The sequence below is a fragment of the Carcharodon carcharias genome, chromosome 16, assembly GCF_017639515.1.
Source record: "Carcharodon carcharias isolate sCarCar2 chromosome 16, sCarCar2.pri, whole genome shotgun sequence".
NCBI lineage: Eukaryota > Metazoa > Chordata > Chondrichthyes > Lamniformes > Lamnidae > Carcharodon > Carcharodon carcharias.
In genome coordinates this window covers 87,075,557-87,097,825 of record NC_054482.1, presented here as the reverse complement: position 1 = coordinate 87,097,825, position 22,269 = coordinate 87,075,557, and the positions used below count along the sequence as shown (strand labels likewise).

Below are 22,269 nucleotides of genomic sequence, written 5' to 3'. Positions count from 1 at the left end.
GAAAGCTCAGTGTAAAGAAAAAATCTGAAGAAAAGGAAAATCCTTGTCTATATAGGCCATCAAAAGATAGACATTGTCTGTATAGTGCTGGCAATCTAGAGTTTAAATGACAGTTCTAGCCACCCACATTGGGTGGAGTCCCTCTTGCTGACTCATGAGCATTATCATCGATAAGAATTCCCCACACAGCAGGTGAAAGTTGCATAGCCTGCTGTACTTCACAGATCAGTAAACCGGTTCAAGAGCAAGGTGGGAGTTTGCAGACTCCGTTGTGATTCTGTCTCAGGGAAACTATTTATTGACAGCAATTAATTCTCCACTTCCACTATCCCACCCCCTTCCCTTCTCGTTCCTTATCCCCTGGCTAAGCTGCATCAGGGTGGAGTTCTGATTTTTTTTTAAAAAGCCATGAATGATCTGAGAAGGCTTATTATTTCTAGCCACTAACCATGTCCCTGCCCTAAAAGGGAGGAGGGAGGAGTTTCAGGGGCTGTCCTTTTTTAAAACAAAGTCATTTTTTTCTTCAGAAGAAAGTTGAATGCAGTTGACCACCAGATGGGATGTTGTAGCTATGAAGTAATGATGTCGAAATATGTTCCTGTTGAGCACGAGTCGTCTGGAGGGGAAGACAGGCTTGATTGTGAGTAACAATTCAAAACTCTTTTAAAGCCTTCCTGAATGTAAGCCCTTTATTTACTTTAACCTATCTCATTTTGAGACACGTATGCATAGTGCAGGATTACCGTGTCTATGAACAAATTAGCTCTGAGCAATGTTCATTTAAAAGCAGTCAGCTGCTGGTTATAATTTCTGCCTTGGACTCGGTTTAAAGGGGTGTGGGTTTCTGCACAAATAAAATTGCACTTGTTGCTAAATTTAGTTCGCAATAGTTCTTTATCCTGGCAAATCTTTTCATCAAAAGTTCTTTATCAGGCGTATTTATTATAATAAATAAGATTGAATGGTCCATTTTGGCATGTCAGTGAGAGGAATTCTGAAGGCAGCAGTTCACTTGAGCCAAAGGAGACGTGTACGTGGCCGATGGGATGGCATTCGTATATGTGAAGAAACTACCTTTGTCTTTTCAAACATGGCTGGAACGAGCAGCAGAGTTTATAGAAGGGAATTCTGTCTGAAAATATATCAGTCCACAACCAAGTTTTGCATTTTTATTATCTCTTTTTTTTTAACTCTTTCTACGGCTAGTCCTGGTTGCACAGATACTTATAGTGTTGAGTTCTCATGTTATCAATCTGTTCCCCGTGGTAGTTATCGCTAACTGCTGCTTTTGTCTATTGAAAAAAAATCAGTGTTTTGTTGAAAATTGTTATTCTTGTTCACTTAATTCATCGAATAAATGATTATATTTAAATTTTTTTAAAAGTTAAGAAATCAGACAGAAAGCAGAAATCCATAACCTGTAGAATATAATCCACTTAAACCTAAAATTTGCCAAGACTGTTTGGAATTGGACCGAATTCCTGTTAGAAGTCATTGTATAAACCAGATACTGGTCATTGCTGTTACGCCTGTTAAATGGAATAAAATTCATCCGTTGAGTTTAAATGTTCACAAATCATTTTTTCCCAAGTTTATTGACTCTGCTCAAATAAGATCTTCTGACTGCTCTGAAATTCTTTGAGATTTTGCCTAAGCATTTAAGGTGTAGAAGGAACATCAATCTTATTGTGCAACAATGATAAACGGATGGCCTCCTTGCTCCCGCCAATTTGGTTTTCCTGAAGAAAATTATCAATGTCTGACCTCTGCGTGCAATGAAACCAATTCTGCACATATGCTTTTATCAGCTTACTGATTGATTTCTGCAAATTTTGCTCTGCATTGGGTGATGATTTTTTCCTGCCTTTGTTGCAATTTATATCTTAATCCAATTATTATAAATTTACAATCTTTATGAAGGACAGTTAGTTCTGGAAGAAGGAACTGGACTGAGATTCCTCCCCTCTAAGTAATAATGGAGTTTCAGCAAGGACCATAGAAACAGGATGTTATAATGAGAGGTTTGTTGTAACCAGGTTCTCACTGTAATTTGATTACTTCTATTTTATTTGCACTTAACCTATGAAGAAAAAGAGAGGGAGCGAGAGAGACAGGAAGACAGATAGAATGAGAGAAGAAGTCAACGCATTATAAAGCACGAGAGAAAGAAAGGCAGGAATTCTGTCATTAAAAGCTATGAAGAAAAATTTGAGGAAAATAAGAAAAATTCTCCTAATTTACATATACTAAGAGCTAAATGTATTTTTTCCTTCAAAAAGCTTCCTGTTTACCAAATCCTACAGCCCACTTTCCAAAAATAGAACATTCTCAAGTTCAGTTGCATTATTGCATGGTCATTTTCCCGTGATTCATGCTCAGGATAGCAAAAGATTATGGATATAAAACCCATAGTTAACTATTACAAAATCTTCAGGTTTAACTTCAATATTTGTTGCTCCATAACACCCTGTAATTATTGATCCTCACTTCCAACCCTCTCTTCTCAACGCCACTGTTAAATACTAATAAAAGAGTACTTATATTAAAGCAGCCTTTTAGCCCTAAAATATGAGCTACTTTAAAATGAAAACTCAAAAAATAAGGATAGTAGTTGACTCGTTTTGAAGGTAGGTGCAAGTTTGAGACCTTTCCTTCAAGTATATTCAGTAAACTCAGATGGGCTTGGAGGGGAGGTACTCCACCCTAGGAAGAAATTGGTATTTGATATTTTTTTTAAAACATGCTTGTCATGAGTCTTCGCTTATTGCAGACTTGTATATGTGTGGACTGACAGGTTTATTTGAGAGAAGAGCTATACTCAATCAACTGACCCCCTGAAAAGTGCAGACCCAGATGTTAATTAAGCCATCTGCTCATTCTGCCATTGTATCAGTGAATTGGCACTTGTGCAGCATTCCACGTGTACAGAGTTAGCCATGAGCAAAGCTTACTGGCATCATTAGAGCGGAAGGAGCTAAGAGAGGGTCTATCTGAGTAGAAGCGTATTTTGAAAGTGCGATGTCTGTTTGGAGCAGTTACATTCACTTATGAGCTTTATACGTTTAAGAGATAAAGGGAGACACAGAGCAGAGTTTCTGAGGCTTTTCCTGTCCTGAAAAAATGCACGTAGAATTGTTCATTGTGACCACTACCAGATAAAAAAAGGGTAGCTATTAAATGGTGTATTTAGATTGTTGCCATTATGTTGACTTCATTGGGACCAGTGACCAATTTATGGGCTGCAATTTTTATTTTTTCTTCAGGAACTCATTATTAATGCAGATCACCGATTTGTCCAATCCCTTCCTGGTGCATATATATTTACTCTGTTTTGGTGTAACATTTTAATATCAGGGGTTTACTGGAGACCCATTGTGCCTTTTTTAAAAAAAAGGTGATATAGTTTTGTTTGTACACTCTGAAAATTCCAGTCTAGTCTTTTTTTTTTGGAGGAAACTGAATTTTCCGCTTCCAATTTTTGCTTAAAAAAATTCAAAAGGGTCACTAATATATGGGATTCTGAATCTGCTGACTCATCAAAAGAATTTCTCTTTTAAAAATGTCACGTTCATCCCAATAAATTTATTGCCCTTCCTAAATAAGCAAATTCAAATTAAGGCCCCAAGGAATGAGGGAGTGGCTCAATCTTTTAAAAATACATATAGAAGTCCAAAAACTATCTTAGTTTGCAGGTCTCTAAGACAGAATATCCTAAAGTAGATTAGGGAAATGTATAGAGCACTTCTTAGCTCATAATTTTCTGTATTATTGATTTCGGATTTTCTTTACCTTTGGTGAGGAAATGCTACTGCAGCACATGGCAATGTTAATCCCAAGAAAGGCCTTCATTTGTTGATTTGAAAATATTTTTCCGTTTCCTTCCTATGCCTGATCAGTACAAACACTGTGAGCTAGTGCTCCATCTTGTTTTAGTTATTTTTAACTGGATCCTTGCTGGGCCTTTGTTGGACTGTGTTGAAAATTAACCAGCGGTCTGGTGAAATGTGGCACTTGTGTGCTAGCTCACTGTGCCACGGAGTGGTAGAATCCTCTCCATAATCTCTGTATAGTAAATTTCAAATTCAGCATAGTCTGCATGAATTTAACAACTTCAAGTAGCTCCCGAAAGCTGTCCAACAGCACCATTTGCATCTCTAGAATGGGCTTGCCACCCCCTCAAACAGCAAAGGGTGTGTGACACGAATGGAAGGGTTGGTAGATAGAGGAATTCCTTTGAAAGATTAAACCTGCTGTGTATATGATGTGAATTTTCAACACTGTTAGTGTATCATACTTATTAACTAATCGTTAGGACCTTGTGTTAACCAAGTAACTGAAGGTATAGTTTGAATGAGCCTGTAGGGATCACTGGTTGGTGAATTCTGAATGTGTGTAATTAGCCTGAACTCAGTAAATAGATTATAACAAAAGGGAAACACAGCTGTAATCGTTCTAGTAAAGGAAGCAGACACCCATACCCCACGGGGCTGTAAAATGGCTCCTGCGGAGGAGGAATGGAGGAAGGCGGAATTTAGATAAACCGCTGTAGGACTATGACATTTTCAGTGACCAGCCTCCATCTGCAACAAGTTTATGCCATTTAAATTCCATTAAGTCAAAGCTTCTAAAGGCCACGCAATTATTAGGGAGATTGTAGCCACAATGATAACGATCCCTGGAACCATACATTTCATATGTTCAACTTTCAGTTTGTTGCAGAAACAAGATTGTTCCCAGAATGGTGATGGTGAAATTTTACTCTACGTCCATGCTGCCATGGCTTATTAACATTGAGCGCTTGCAAATCTGGGCTGAGAAATGCTTATCAAGTGCTTACTTGTTCCTAATTTGGTGGTGGTGTAGCCCTCCAGTTATACGTGCTTCTTTGCATTGCCTTACGTGTTGCTTATATAGTTCAAATCTAGCATTGGTTAAAATGTCAAGGTTAATGTAATGTCCTCTGGAAGTTGCATACTCTGGGATAATTCGTGCTCACTTTTCTTCACACCTGATCTCTACTTACTATTCAATACACATGATCTGTACTCAGCATTTTCTAAAGGTGATCTCTGCTCACAGTTCTGCACACATGGGGATAGATTTTGACTTTGTTGGATAGTGTAAGACAGATGATAACCAACTGGTAGCCCATTATACATCCCTCAATCTTTTTTCTATTCGAAACATTAAAAAATACTTGAGATCCGATCTATGTTAAGAAAAAGAAATACAGGTCGCAAAAATGCTAACAGCGTATTGTTAAGTGGATGAAAGGTTGGGGTACCTCCGTGGATTTATTAAGGGAACGGTAGTAGCGACTCCCTGGTTTCAAAATTGGAGCGGTGCAACAACTGACGTTAGTGTCACATTAACTATAAAGGCCAAGACTGTTCCTTATAGATCGGACATCAAAAAGAGAATACATTTCAACATTCCTTCCTACATCATCAATAAATATTTACACCATTACTGAAAAAGGATCAATGATCTCAAATTATCTGCACAATGAGGATATGCCTCCCAGTTTATATTTGCTGTACGGTTATGTGAAGAAAGATTTCTTTCATTTATGGTTCTATTCAGGATATATCTTTTGCTTATGTCATGATAAATCTGCAAATAAGTAAAATTTTATGACCTGCAACTTAAACTTTCCAATTTGGGAAGCTGATGGGCCAATTAAGTCATTGGGAATGAGAAGCAATCCCGTGGAGTTTGACCCAACGGATTTTTACTGCCGGACCTCAATAATGCTGGAATCAAAGACTTTTTACAGCACAGGAGACCATTCAGCCCATTGTGGCTGAGCCAGCTCTCTGCAAGAGCAACTCAGCTAGTCCCTGTAGCCCTGCAAATTTTTTCTTATCTCTTCAGATAATTATTCAATTGCCTTTGAAAACCATGACTTAATCTTCCTCCAGCACACACTCAGGCAGTGCATTCCATTTCCTAACCACTTGCTGTGTAAAAAAGTTTTTCCTCATGTTGTTTTTGATTCTTTTACCATTCACCTTAAATCAATGTCCACTGATTCTCAATCCTTCTGCAAACGGGAACAGTTTCTCCACGTCTACCATGTCCAGAGCCCTCATAACTTTGAATGAGATGCACTGCTTTCACCGGTTCAGTTGTTTGGCTGTTCCCTAACCAGAAACCCCGCACAGCAATGCTCTGGGTCCCGACTCTCTAAATTAAACCTGTAACACATACAAGTTATTACAATCTTTGATATTTAGGTGAGATTCAATTTCATCAGTATTTGCATGGTCAAGAAGAACAGCTAAATTTAGAAAATACAACTATTCTGATTCCTGAAACACTTGTGAAAAGTTCACAAGATATGTCAGTTGAAGAAGATCATTTCAGAAGATGATTATGGTTGTCAGATCAATCATATAAAGTAATATATGGAAACTGTAAGCACAATGAAAATATTACCACTTCTTTGAATGAGCAGCATGTGATTTAAGCCAAACTGCACAGAATCCTCTATAAAAATGTCAAATAATATTAATAGCAAGCTTTGAAATTAAAATTGCAGAAATGTATTTTGTTTACGAGTTTCAGTTGTCAGTACTTGGTGTCTCTGGCAGTTGTAAAACTTATTTTTGCACTTGAATTATAGCTTATGGTATTATGTTAACAAATGCCATGTTTTAACTTTGTGTGTTAATTTTGTCATAATGGACACAGGACTGAATTTGGTGCAATTTGCTAGAAACGGATCCTGCCCTCAAGCTTGTCATACAGTCTCCTTGATCTGGGTGTCACCATCCTTCAAAAAGCAATACTAACTCTTATTATAGAGGCTACATTTTCTTCAATGTACTATTTTGAATTAGAGATTTTGAAGTAACCAGTTGTGTCTTTGTGACTCTTTAAGATTGCAATTCTAGCAATTATCATTTTTGCAAGTTGTTTTCCTATTTTCCCAATCTTCTACCACAGTTACCAACTGAAAAAAAAGTTCTTAACCTGCCTCAGTAGCTCTTTCTATCAATCCTGCCATTTTCTCTTCATTTCCTATAAATATTCGGCGGGCCGGCCAAAAGTCCATTGACTTTTTGTGGGACCGGGCAATCCCAGTGGCGGGCGGGGCCGGAAAATCCCGCCCTTAGTGTCGGCTCTTGTCAATGTACGAAAGGGAGAAGTTTATTTCCAGATACTATACGGTTCTTTTATGTTTTGGTACCAGCTCCTGTATTATGCAAATAGTATATGAACGTTAAATGTGTGCAATATTAACTGCTATTCGAACAACGATTAGGAAATACTGCTGTTTAAAATACTTCACAGATATGGAGATGCTATGGGTGTGTTGCGTGGGAGCTTTCCCTGGCTTTAGATCAAAGCAGCTGTTCACAAGTAAATTGCTAAAATAATTGTTTTCTCGTTATTTTTTTGTGATTGACAAGCTTTCAAACTCGCTAAATTCGTAAAGTGCTAACTTGTCTGGCATGAACACAGGGAACATGTACATTTAAAAAATGATACAGTGAAACCAGGTGTTCCTTTCACAAGGTAAGGCGAAAGGACATTTTTTAATGTATTAACCACTCCAAGGTGCTATGTGAAAAATGCTGTGTGATTGTTTATATGAACATAGAAATTAAAAGCAGGAGTAGGCCATTCAGCCCCTCGAGCCTGTTCCATCATTCAATAGGATAATAAGATCATGGCTGATCTGACTGTGGCCACTATCCTACCTAGTTAAAAAGAAGCCACCTTGAAATTTAAAAATAAGTCAAAAAATGTATTCATGATAACCACATTTACAGAATATAGAAAAAACTGAAAACTCACTCCAGCCTGGAATGTCATAGCATTCTCTCCTAGATATATACTACATATATGGTATGAGGGAATCATTCACCCTTGATGCACTACCAAGCCTCCTTAGACAGCACCTTCCAAATCCATGACCACTACCATCTAGAAGGACAAGGGCAGCAGATGCACGGGAACACTGCCACCTGGAAATTCCCCTCCAAGCCACCAAATGGGAATATATCGCCATTTCTTCACTGTCAAAATCCTGGAACTCCCTCCCTAACAGCACTGTGAGAGTACCAATTCCACAAGGACTCCAGCGGTTCAAGAAGGTGGCTCACCACCATCTTCTCAAGGGCAATTAGGGATGGGCAATAAATGCCAACCTAGTCAGCGACGCCCACATCCCATGAATGATTTTTTATTTTATCTTTTTGTATGGTAGCAGTTGTGCAGGTTCTGAAGGAACTGGCATTCTATTCCACATAGGTGGGCTATCTGAGAGTGATATTTCAGCCGGGAGCACTGGATTGTACAATCACCCCTATTTGTTATCCATAAGAGGCACTGATTACATAAACATCAGACATAAGGTGTGAACAAAAGGACAAAAATGAATATCTGAGTAGACAGTTCAACAAAATGATGCTCAAGCATAAACTGCGCTAACTGCTGAGAGATAGCAAGAATGGGGCAAGTAAGAAATGGGTAGGGACATGCAGAATTAGGTGGGTTTCTGATTCTTCATTTTCATTTTTATGCCTGAATTCGGGTCACAAAATGTGGCAAAATCAACCACAAACAAATATTATTTGGGGCAGAAATAAAACAAAATGATCGTCATCAAAAAATATGTTTTAACCAGTAAAATAACAACAGCAAAACGTATTTTGGTAGAAACAAAAATCAAATGTCTAGAAGAAAGAGAACAGACTATTTCTCCTGAATACCCTCATGTATTTATTGGTGGCTTTCTTATATTTATGGCCCCTAGTTTTGGTCTCTCCACAAGTGGAAGCATCTGCTTTACATTGACTCTATCAAACCCCTTATCAGGTTTAACTCTAAAATCATAATTCTTAAGGAAAAACAAGTCGAAGATCACCAGGAACATATGTTTTTTGAGAGATGGCTTTAGTGGTTTCTTTAAGGACACTGGTTAGGCCACTCTACACCTCTGCCAATGGGCAGAGAATGTACGACATGTTGGTGATTGAAAATTATATGGAGAATATTGAAAAATTCTTATTGTATTGCATAGGACCTTAATTTGCTACATTAATAAGGGAGCTGCCTGAAACAGGCTGGTTCTTTGCCTGCTCATTTCCAGTCTGGTTTGAAATGGAGCTGGGTTGACTGAGAGTGTGAATGGGGTAGCAGATTAAATGTTGTGATTTTTGCAGTTCGACAGCTGCATTGCTCCCCGCAGAGGCAATAAAAATTAGCTCCCAGATTTCACCATTCTTTCATCATCTTCAAACCACAGACTCTATTCTCAGCAAAGTTACAGTCTGTAATCTAATGGTTTAAATATACAACAGAGGAAGAGCATTAGGAGCAATTGCAAGGCAATTATTTCATCAGTGGGCTTTGATGGTAGCTATCATGATTCGTAGCTTTCATCTGAACTCAGATAATGTTATTACCTTTGAAAATACATCCTGGTAATTGATATTATTTATCATATTTACTATTTGTACTTTTACATCTATTTTTGAACTGGGGAATTTTCTGCTTTTGTACTGGCAGTGACACATCTATGTGGGCACCTATGCACTCTCCCATGTTCCAGATGCACGACTGTGTTTAAATAAGGGGATTAATTATCATTATATGCTTTCTTTAAATTTAATGACAACAGTTAATTGCTGATATAGTCAGTCAATAAATATTGTGTATTTATTTATTAGTAGTTGTGTCCACAGATTAGCTACCTGTTTACATTCCTTCCCCTCCACTCCATTGCCCTTGGATTACCACACACTTTGGGAATTAAAAGAGGTAAATTTCAACTCTGGCTGGGGTATAAATCATGCAGAAGTGGATCAGCTGTCTGTTATGCACCCCACTTCACTTTCCTTGCATTGACTTCAACCAGGCAAGCGTGTGCGACTGGCTCCTGGCCCACCACCTGCCTGTTTTATGTCCCCACTGACAATGAATTTTGTCCCTAAAGTAGGCAGAGAAAAATGCTAATTTATTAGGTAAAAAGAGGCAGAAGCCAAGCTTCAAGAATTACTTTATGATGATGCACGTTAATAAATACCTTTGAATTAATAGAAAAGTATGCGCAAAATCTGTAGGATGACTAAAAGATAATTTTTTTAAAATTTCAAAAGAAATTTACATTTTAAAAAACTTCATTTTAATTTAAGTTATTGGATCTCAGGGTCAAAAATATGAGGAAGTTTAATATAAAATAATTCCATACGGCAGCAGTTTATTGTCCAAACTTAGGTATTTATGAATATTATTATATCAGCAGGTACACTAACCAGAATTAATTTGTTTTCAGAAAGGTGAAGTCTCAGATAGGTTGTAAATTTAATTGACCCTATATTATGGTACCCAATTTAAGGTATGAAATTCTAACACACTTGTCAGAAATTCCTTTTATCACTATTTTAGTGGACAAGTTAATTCAAATAAAATAAATGAGTTTTTGGGCTGGAATTTCACCCTGCGAGGCTGGTGGGTACGGATGTGGGTGTGGCGGTAATGTTACACTACCAGTTGGCATGCCATTAGATAGCCATTAAGGCCTATTACATGCCATTTCAAATTTTAAGGAAACAGGCAGGTCCCCCACTACGGCTGAAGCCCGGTAGATGGAAGGAGAAAGCTAGAGACAAGTCGGGGGAGCCTCTGATGCCTCCATTAATACCCCCATCCCAATTCCGCAGGTGCCAGAGGGCCATAGTGGTAATCCTGTGCCATCCTGTGGAGGGAATTATGGCTTGCAGGCAGCTATGGCCACATTTTATTTTTAAACTTTTTAAATTCTTCAGAGGGTGCCCCCATTTTGAGGCACCCTTGTGATCTCCCACTTACAGCAACAACACCCACCTGTCCTGGTGGGGCTGCCAACTGACCAGAGCCTCAGGCACTTCCACTGGCTCTCCCTGCCGCCCAGCCTGCCCACCATCCTTAATTGTATAGGGCTCCCAAAGGCGGCCTTTTAATTGACTGCCACCATGAAAATTTCCTCTAGGCTCTCACCACAGGTTCCTGATCCAAAATCCAGTATGATGTCGGGATTAGGACCCTGGAACTAAAATCCAGGCCAGAGTCTCTGTTAATATAATGGAAAGAGGAATTTCAGCCAAACACATTAAATATTCATTTGTTATGAACCCCACTGAGTACTTTTAGGATTCTTGGAGAGAGTTCAGTTGATATTTGATGAGCCTCCCTTTCTTTCCACCATTCTTGCTGATTTTTTTACTGCTACTGATGATTTATGTCATATCTTGCTCTTTGTTTCAATGTTTTTGATAGCAATTGTTATTTTTTTTCTTGAGTTTCATTGACTTCTGGCGAGTTGCTGCTTCACATTTGAGTCTTACTTTTAGTGAGTCAAAAGGCCCTGTACAAAGAAGTTTTGCATTAAATCTCCTTTAAGGAGGTAGCCATGTGATTAGGACTGCAGATAAAAATGTATGTCACCAGCAAGGTACCTTTGAAAGAAGATTCCTGATCATGGGACTCCTTCTTGTAAAAGAATTCCATTTTTTCCTAATTCTCTCTTTAAAAGGCTCCTTGATGCCAGAACTCTGTATTTAATATGCCCACTGAGAGATTTATAGACATTTGGCCAGAAACAACCCCCTATAAATACAGCTTCACAGCACATTAGTGATTGCACTTCCATAATAACAGCTCAAATGAAGAGGGCCCGAAAAGGGGCAAAATAGATTTAAAAAGAGCAGGATCTTTGTGGGAAAGCTGGGTTGTACTAATGTGAAAACTGTTTGATCGGAGTGTGCGATGGTTTTGAACACAACCTCTGTGTCTGCCCTATTGCTTTCAAACAGTGTGTTACTTTTACTCTTAGACTTTTGATGAGGAAAATTCAATCCTCTCGACTCATTCAGGCATATCACCCACCTCTCAATATACAGGAAAATCTAAGATTGCAGAAAACATTCAGAACAATACATTTAAAACATGTACATTTGTCTTTTCTGGTGCTGGACCCCTTCAATAATATATTATTTACTTTTGAAAGCATGCTTAAAGTTCCATTTACTTTTTGAGACCATGATTGTCTTGATTCCCTCATTTATTACACGTAGTATTACTGAGAACTTTTAGCACAGGAGAAAGCTCCAATCAGTCATTACTTGGGAGGCAGGGGTTAGACGGGTATATTCTCTCTCCTGTCCACAGTTTTGGACCCCTTGGACTTAGTCACAAGCTATCTTATTTTCAGACTTCTGTCAATGGTGCTCTTGCTTCATCTGTCCAAAGATGTCTGATGCTCTACACTTGATTTTGTTCTCAGTCTCAGACTATGGCTTGTGCTGGTAAAGCTGGCATTTATTGCCCACCCCAAGTTGCCTCTGTTTGAAACAACTGGCTTGGCCAGTTCGGAGTCCATCATGTTAGTATGGGACTGGAGTTATAAGTAGACCAGGCTGAGTAAAGATAGCAGAACTATTCCCCATAAAGATTTGGGGTTTTACAACAATCCTGAATTTTACCTTACTCTTTATTCTCAGATTTTTGAAACCTGAATTCAAGTTCTCAAAGTGCCATGCCAGGATTAGAATTCAGGGCCCAGATTTTCACCGTGACGTACAGGGTCTCCATCATGGCCAAAATCCTGGGAAAAGGGATGAAATTTCGAAGCCCTGCCCCAAACGTGGCTTTTCCCATCTTGGTGGGGGTGGGATTGGGGTCAGGCCAGGGTTTGTGATTTGCAGGAGCAGCTGGCCATTTAATCACCAGCTGCCTCCACTGAAGCGGCATTTTTGAACCCTAACTATGAGAATCCTAGAGTGCGCAGAGCAGACCAGATAAGAGGAGGTCTGAACTTGGTGGATTCTTTGGATAGCTAGGGTACCCCCTTTGGATAGCTAGGGTATCTCCTTTGGATAGCTAGGGTACCCCCTTTGGAGAGGATCCTGGGACACCTTTGGGATAGGTAATGCACCCTTTGGGATTGTTAGAATTAAACATGATTGTGCACTTTTTATGCACAAGCTCACTGGAACTGGAAAACTGTCCAGGAAGCAGCGAACAGTCCAGAGGCTGTCAAGCTATCCAGGAGCTATCAAGCTATCCAGAAAGTATCAAAACTGCCAAGGAAGTGTCAAAGGATACTCGGTGAGTTGACATGGAGGGAGTAAGGGCAAAGCATGATGGGTAGGAGGAATGGGTGGCATGACTTTGCACTACTTTGGCACAAGGGGTATGAAGGGCCATGGAAGGTCAGCTGAGAGGCATGGGTTGGCATAGGGGGTATGAGGGGCCATGAGGGGTAGGTGGGGTTATAGGTTGACAAAGGTTGGCATGGATGGGGCATAGAGTGTGTGTGTGGGGTGGGGTGGTGCGGGGTGAGAGCTGGGGGGATAATTTTTTATTTTACTACTATTTTAAAAATGTGAACAATGGTGCCGGAGCACAGAAGCAGGCCTTGTGCCCAGACCACCTTTGCATCTGGCAGCCTCTGCATTCATTCCAGGGTCAGCTGCTGCTCCCCCGGCCCCGACCACAACATTTCAGCCTGTCCCCACCCCCCCAACCGAAAATTTGACTGGCGGGCAGACGTTTTAAAAGGTTGGGTTTACCCAACTCTGCACACCCCACCCAGAGGAAGAAAATTTGGGCCCAGGTTCTACCACAGTGCCTTCCAAACTTTTTCTGGGTGTGACCCCGTTTTAATGCCTCAGACTTGGTGTTACCCTGGGGTGAAAATGTGGAATGTGAGTTGTCGAGTGGGAAAGGTGGGGGGTTGAATGTTGGGGGATGGGGGAGTTGAGTGTACCCCATCTCCCCCTCCTTCACTCCCATCTCCCCCTCCTTCACCTCCTCCAGTAGAATCTCCTGGGTCATTAATCCATGCTTCTGGATTACTATTCCAGAAACATTAATACTACATTGGTGTACCACAGTTATTTCCAGAGTGGGTTGCGTGTTTTACTGACAGGAAACACATTGGTCCCTATTTATACAATGTCAGTAACATCATTTTATTTTGACTCTGGTGGCAAAAACTGAACACACTGCTATTCAGCCTATTTACTCATAGCTGACATTTTGAGTTATCAGGGTCTTTGGAAGCTAGACTGGCTTTGGAATTTCCAAGAAATCCAGTGTATTCACCAAAGCAATAATAAATTACTGTCTCGACAAAGAATCTGACAGTTGGTACACAACCAGTTTCTGTGATTTGTCAACATTGTGTGAAAGCAAAAAATATTTTCCCTCAACAAAGCTTAACAATTAATTTATCAGGTTTCTAAGTTAAAAAAAAACAATAATTTCCCAAAACTTGTTGATTAGCTGAAAAATAATGGACACCAGAGCATTAAAAAGCAATATTCTCCTTAGGAATCCAGATAGAGTAGTTTATAGCAAGTACCTGAATCCTGAGATTGTTTTGTCATTTTATGATTTTTGAGTTTGGCCGACTGGTTTAGTTTCATTTTGGTTTGTCATTGATGGTTGCCATGGTTGATACTCCAATGGCCAAATTTCCTTGTTAAGTTGGCATGTGGTGGCATCCACACTGAAGGAGTGATGATTGGGACACAGTAACTACAAGTTCATCAATTGAGGATCTAATTGATTCCTGCAAATAACACAGTCAGCATATTGTAAAAGGAAAATACTGCAGATGTTGGAAAACTGAAGTAAAAACAGGAAATGCTGGAAGTACTCAGAAGGTCGAGCAGCAACTGTGAAGACAGAAACGGAGTTAACTTTTCAGGTTGATGACTTTTTAATCAGCACTGAAAGTTCATCAAACTGAATTGTTATAACTCTGTTTCACTCTCCATAGATACTGCCTGACCTGATGAGTATTTCCAGCACTTTTTATTTTCAGTCAGCACATTATATGGCTTATAAATAAGATCGTTCAAAAGTCCAAAATTAGTCAACATCAAATTTATGTACACAAGGCCGAATCTTCCTCTGGCCTTGGGAAAACCTGACTTATGCACTTGTTCAGCTAGTAAACTGCACACCTGACCCACATGTGACTTCACACACCATTTTCTGTAATTTCACACTGGGGTCAGATTCGCAGTGCGGTTTGCAAGCCACATGGAGTGTATCAGGAGTGGCTAGTTAGAAGGTCCACCTCGGTTCTCCAATACAGTATCCCAGCTCCCAACAGTGTTTAAAGGTCCCCTAAACCTCACCCCTCATCCCCACCCACCGCATGCCAGCCCATCCACTCAGTTTCCCTTGCCACCTCTATGCCCCCATGTATTCTCCATGCCCCCTCAGATCACCCATGCCACCTCTACATGCCATCAAATCACCCAAACTACCTCTATGACTCTCATGTATCCTCCATAGCTATTCACCCATTATGTCCTACATACAGTCCTCAGATTCCATGTAAAATCAATTAAAAATATTACAATCCTTGGGGGAAAAAATATACCATCACCACCTAATAAAAGCCTCCATATCACTAATATTGCAAGAAAGGAAATGCATTCTGTGATGTGAAAAAACTCTGCAATACTTGTAATCCTATTAGCTTGTGTCAATAAACTTGAAACCACACCAAAAGCACAATCTGTTATTACAACTTCTTGAAACTGTCATTCATTCGCAAATGAATGGAACACCTGCTGTGCCAAAACCCATTAGCACCTGAAACTCAATGAAGCATTGATAATGGACACAGCTGTCCTAACAATAGACTACTCTCTATAGAGGAAAGAGCAGGTGGTCATTTCAATTTCAAAGCAAAGTGCCTATCAATCAATGTAGAGAATCAGATGGTTAGTTTTTTTTAAGTGTACATTTTTTTCAAGTGTCAAAACCAGGTTTTCTTTAAATCAATCAGAATCATTTAAATCACAGTAGAAAAGATGACAGCACAGGCTGTCGGGACATTTTGTTATATCTTTCACTGCATTATTGTGCTTTTTCCATTGAACCCATAAACAAGGTTGGTCAATGTAAGGGCCAATGTACCTTTAAAGGACATATTCCTATGATGAATCGTTTCATTTAAACATATCTACATTACAATACAGCACCATTGCCATTTGAAGGACAATTTACATTTTCTTGTCAGAATGTTCCAGACTCACCAGCAGGTTTTCCATTTTCTTTGAGAACTCTCAATCATGGCATGGTTTTAATGGGCTTCCAAACTCCATATCACCAGGCGAAAATGATGTGTGGGAGAAAATCTGACTTTTTGTCTTTTGAGATGGGGAACACGACCTCAGCGTGGGTGGGTGTGCATTTTGCATGTGAGGCATTCCTGACCTGAAAAAAGGCCAGAGGAAAATGGCATGGCGTCAGGAATGCGGTGGAAAATCAGATTTCCTCCAAACTAAACTGACTGTGGTCATTCACGCACTGAAACGCTCCTCTTAATCCTGACTAAAAACGCGGCCCACAATCTCAGGTAAGGCGCTAACAAATGGAAAACGCTCCCTTGCACTTGAGGGATAAAGCAGCCCTTTACACACTAAGGACATTCCTGATGTAATCTCTAGCTATTCATTCCTGCTTCAAAAATCACCTGTAACTGATTGACAGCATTAGTGCCCACTTAGATGCTGAAAGTGAGCTGACAGCTTAGCACCATATGATTTTGCTTGGGTTGGTAAAAAAGGCTTTTAATTCATGATTCTGAAGGGGCTTGACAGGGTAGATGTTGAGAGGATGTTTCCCCTTGTGGGGGAATATGAAACACAGGGTGCAGAGTTTCAGGATAAGGGGCCTCCCATTTAAGATGGAGATGAGGAGGAATTTCTTCTCTCAGAAGGTCATGAATCTTCAGAATTCTTTATCCCAGAGAGTAGTGGAGGCTGAGTGATTGAACATATTCAAGGCTGAGATAGTGAGAATCTTGAAATATAGGGGAATCATTTGTTATGGAGAATCAGCAGGAAAGTGGGATTGAGACCAAGATCAGATCAACCATGATCTTATTGAATGATGAAGTTGGCTTGAGGGGCTGAATGGCCTACTCCTGCTCCTATTTCTTATGTTCTTATAGACAGCTAAAGGAATGCAAAGTTTTGTTTAAATAAACAGAATCTGAAAAAAGTGTTCAGTGCACTTGAGTTTCAATATAATTTTTTAATAAAATTCTTAAATATAATACCACAATTAGAAATAAATATCTTAAGGTAATATAAGGCCTAATGTATCCTATCCACCACCAAATTGCCTATTTCTACCACTGCTAAATTGGTCCCTCTTCACGACTTCATCCTCATTGCTGCTAAAACTGTCTTTCACACTTTTGTCATCTGCAGATTGAAAGCGTTTGAACACTTTCCTCACCAGTTTTCCAAGCCACACCCAACACAAATTTCAAATCATCCAATGTTTCATTGCTGCACTTTATCCAACACTAAAGTCTCCTATTACTGTTGATGCCATTGATCACCACACTAACAACACATCTCTTCAAATTCTTTAATATAATTTACAAATTCCACTGTGTGCCCCAGCCAACTTCTACAACTTCCGCTACACCATCAATCTAATGCATATTCTTCAATCTTCAACTGTGGACTACTATGATCCTCTCTCCCTCCACCTGATCCATCATTACTGGTAGAGCATTCAGCTATCATAAACCCATTCTGTAGAATTCTCCTCTGAAACTCCTTCACCTTGCTACACCTTTAAGAGGCTCCTAAATATCCACTTCTTTCACCAAATCTTGAATCACTTCACCTAACCTTTTTCCTAACTTCTTGAGTCCATTTCTCTCTGCTCTCGTTCAATGTTGTGGAAATTTTGTCACATTAAAGGCAACAGGAAAGTGAAAATTGTTGTTGTAAGTGGACACCAATAAATGAATATACTGAGTTGGCTCTGATCATAGTTTATACACTGAAGTTACTTGTATCAGAATGAGAATTATATTACCTTGTTAGTGAGTAATCTGAATCTTCTGTACATGGGTTCTACATTTTATCTCACATGCAGTAACCCTTATCCTGCTGAATAAATAAAACGGCAATGCATCTAGCACACGGCATGCTGACTGATGCTTTAATCCTGTCCCTGGTGAATAAACAGGGAGTCCAGTCAGTTATACAACAAACACTGTGAATATTGTATAAATCCTGACCTTACTGAATGAATAAGACCTGGAGTTAGTTAAGCCATAGATATCGTGGCTGGCCGTTTAATCCTTTTCTTGCTTAATAAGGAGGACATAGTTAGCAGAATAAATACAGTGACTCATGTTTTGACTTTTACCTTTCAAGATAAATGGGAACTTTATACAGTTAGTATAACTAATGCTGTAAATTGTGCTTTCATCCGTACCTAGCTGAGCAGGAAGTTCATATAATTTCACAATAAATTAAGTAAGACATGAATTGTCTTGAATCAAATTAAATCCAAAAACATCATAAATATGTTTGTTAAAGTAGCAGGAAACAGTTAAAAAGAGACAAAACTGCCATGAATGATAAATTGATCTTACTGTCAATTGGATTAGAAATAAGAGACACACGCACTTTGTGCTTGGAGGAAGAATGATAAAATTAGTTTTCAGTCGACACGTATTTCCATTTGGAATTTGTTCCAGGGAAAATCTAAACTTGAAAGGATGAGGTTTAAATGTTTCTATTTCATTCCTCTGGCTATTAATCAAAACAGAAAAGATTATGGCTGGAAAATGCAGTATGACATGAAGAGTATATGTGAGGACTGCCAATTATCAAGCCCAAATATTCATCTATCTTCCCCATTTTTCAGTATGAACTGGGCAACAGTAGATCAGAGTTTTAGAAAGAAACTTTGTAAAATCCTCACCTAAGGCCTGCCTGAAACGACTTTTGATCAGGCCTCAATTTCAATTGCCCTTCCTGAAACTGGTTGAAGCCTCATTAAAATATTTCCAAAATAGGGAAATAACAGTTAAATTCTATTTTTTCTCTAAAAAATAGCAAACTGTAGGTAGGAATTACACCCAAGTTAGGTCTTATGTTATGCTTTGATTTAAACAGTAGGTTCAGCTCTTATCTTAGAAATAAAGTCTAGAGTCAACTACAATCATTTATTACTACCTTGTGCTTCATGTACTTACTTTCTTCTGTGGAATCATTAGAAATATAGGTCTGGCATAGATACCTTTCCAGGTTCACTGGCTTCAGTCTCTCCCTATGAAGCAGCCTATATTTTTATACAGCTGAATCACACTGCCCTATATCTACTTGTAAAATATCTTAATGCAAGGATGCATCCCTTTGCAATCTGGACCAGGTGCTTATGTATTTTGAAGATGCCTTTCTTCAGTTTCACAGAAGGTGGGTTGTGTTTATTGAAGTGTTTTTGTTCATGAGATGTGGCCATTGCTGGAAAGATCAACAATTATTGTTCATCCCTAATTGTCCTCAATAAAGTATTAGTGAGCCACCTTTATGAACCACTGTACTCCATGTGGGGTAAGTACATGCCACAGTACAGTTAGGTTGGGAATTCCAGGATTTTAACCCAGCAACAATGAAGGAACAGCAATATATTTCCAAGTCAGGGTGGTATGTGACTTGGAGGGGAACTTGGCAGGTGGTGGTGTTCCCATGCACCTGCTGCTCTTTTCCTTCTCGCTGGTAGAGGTCACAGGTTTGGAAGGCACTGTTGAAGAAACCTTGAAGAGATGAAACTAGAAGAAGTGATGTTTGGTTTGAATCATTAAGCTGTTTACTTCCTCAGTAGGTGAGATGAATAGAGCAACAGGAATGAATAGGGTTGCTTAGCTCGACTTTATTGATACAAAATAGAAAATATTTCCCACATCAGTGGGTCTTGACTTAAACAGAACAATTCCTCCACGTTTTGTCCCACAGCCCAGGATTCTCCCTTGTTTTGTTTATCCTCTAGCAGTACTTTGCCGTCTGATTGTTTGTTTGTTAAGTGCCCTTTTTTCGGAAACCCAACTTCCTTGCATGCTATCCATGTTCTGTTCTAAAAGGTTTCTCACTCTGTGTTAGAAAGTCTGTCCTTTCCATGGACCAGCATGGTTAGGAATGTTTTCAAGCACTGTGATAAGAGATGCCTTCCTGAAAACCCAGACAATTTCAAGGGCTAATTTTAAAAACCACCTCTTTCATAAATAGTACAGTCAGGTGAAGTAAGATGGCAGGTTCTTACCACTAAAAAAGATGGTAGATATGTGAACCTGAAATTGCTTCTCTCAGGTATTAAACAACAAATAATTTGTTAAGTGCCGATTTCAATTTGGGGCACGAATAGGTCTTGCATGTTGAGAGCATGAAGCTTGGAAGATTTTGACTTCTGGGTCTCATGGCTTGTCTGCAGGAGTGTATAAAGCTGTTGCCTGGGGCCTACAAAATCAGCCTCTGGCAAAGTAAGTATGGATTGGGGGCCGTGGGAAGGGGTACGTGTACATGCTACCATGTTCAGCTGGCGGAGTACAGGCACAAGAAGGCTGCCCCAAGGGATGTGGATCTAATTTAACTGACTGTGTCGGCACATCAGATTGTGCGTGGCACTTTATCTACAGATCTGACTACAGTGAAAACCAGCTGGTAAAGATCGTGGCCTAGGTAAGTGTTTTTTTTTTACATTTTAAGCTTGTTATGGGGATTTGGAAGTTCTCTGTCCAGAACATTCCCCCTCTGCCAAACATCACGACTTGTCATACAAAACAACCCCTTCCCATGGCCCCCCAGTCCTTCCTTACTTTGCCAGGGACTGGTTTTGTGGGCCCCAGGCAGCAGCTTTATACCCTCCGCCTTTAATTAAGCCATGAGGCCCAGAAGTTAAAATCTTCCAAGCTTCATGCTTTCACCCTGCAAGAACTACTCGCGCCCTAAATTGAAATCGGCACTTAGCTAATGTTTAATGTCTGGGAGAAGCAACTTCAGATTCACATATTTATCAGCTTTAGTGTTGATTTTTTGAAAATAATGAGAGTTGCCTCTAAAAGGCTCAACATTAATAGTCATTTTTTTCCCTAACTTCTTTCTGTGGAAAAATAGTCACAAAAATCCAGAAATGTGATGGTCATATATATAGGGATTGCTATTCCTCTGTAACATGTAGTAACATAAAACCTAGTATCACTATGATTAGAGTTGCATGGTGCAGAAGTACTTCCATTGGTTTATAGAACATGCAATTCGTCATCTAATCATTATGATTTATAATACAGCCCTAAAACTTAATATGCTTCTGCCTTAAAGGGTTAGTTATCTGAACACAACTACAACTTGCTTTTATATAGTGCCTTTAACATAGTAAAATGGGATGTGGTGCTTCGTAGGAGTGTAGTTAGACAAAATTTCACACCAAACTGCATAAAGGGAATGTTAGGTAAGGATAATGTGAAAAGCATCTTAAAGAAGAGAGAGGTAGAGAGACGGAGAGGCATGGAGAGGGAATTCCAGAGTTTAGGGCCTAAACAGCTGATGGCCTGACCATCAATGAAGGTGCAAAGGAAATCTGTGCTGGGCAAGAAAGTGCAGAGCACACACCACCCAACCGCCAGAAGAACAAAGTCCTAAGTCTGCCATATCTCACATAACTGTAACAGTTAATGCCCAACCCTTATATGTGGTGGGCTAGTTAGATAAAATATCATTCCACAAGTAAACCAATATGTTCAGTTTTCTATAGCAATAATTAACAGGGGAAACTTTTGAACTGATGCAGACAGGCTGCATTTGTAGCAGCTTTGTTTTATTGCATTCCTTAACTTGCATCAAATCTCTTTGACTTCTAACTCTCCTTGTGTGGGTGAGGGGACATGATGACGCCAAGTCTTTTGATTGCAATTTTAATTAAATTCTCCTGACATGGGATGCTGAAGAGACAAGAATTAGAGGAGTGTAGATATCTCGTAGCGCTGTGTGGCTGGAGAAGATTATAGAGATAGGGACGGATGAGGCCATGAAGGGATTTGAAAATGAGGATGAGAATTTTAAAATTGAGGTGTTGCTTAACTTGGAGCCAGTGTGGGTCAGTGAGCACAGGAGTGATGTGGGAACAGGATTTGGTGCAAGTTTGGACACAGACTGCTGAGCTTTGGATAATCTCAAGCCAGGCGTGCATTAGAACAGTCAATTCTAGAGATAATAAAAGCATGGGTGAGTGCTTCAGCAGTAGAAGAGCTGAGGTCGGGGCAGAGACGGACGATGTTATGGCGGTGAAAATAGGCAGCCTTAGTAATGGTATAGATATGTGGCTGAAAACTTACCTCAGGATCAAAAATGACATTGAGGATAGATCCTTGTGGACAGCAGATGTAATTGTACAGGAATGGGAAGAGAAGCCACATATAGCAATACTAGCAGTAAAACTGGCGATAGC

General features: G+C 39.5%; 1 long non-coding RNA gene across 3 annotated transcripts in view; it reads left to right on the top strand.

Annotated features, from left to right (window-relative positions):
- Positions 1-527: 527 nt before the first annotated feature.
- Positions 528-22,269, top strand: part of LOC121288799 — an 89,601-nt gene continuing 67,859 nt past the window's right edge. For all 3 annotated transcript variants that reach the window (XR_005945456.1, XR_005945455.1, XR_005945457.1), the window contains exon 1: positions 528-640. This is a non-coding gene — a long non-coding RNA (uncharacterized LOC121288799). The remainder of the gene's footprint in view (positions 641-22,269) is intronic.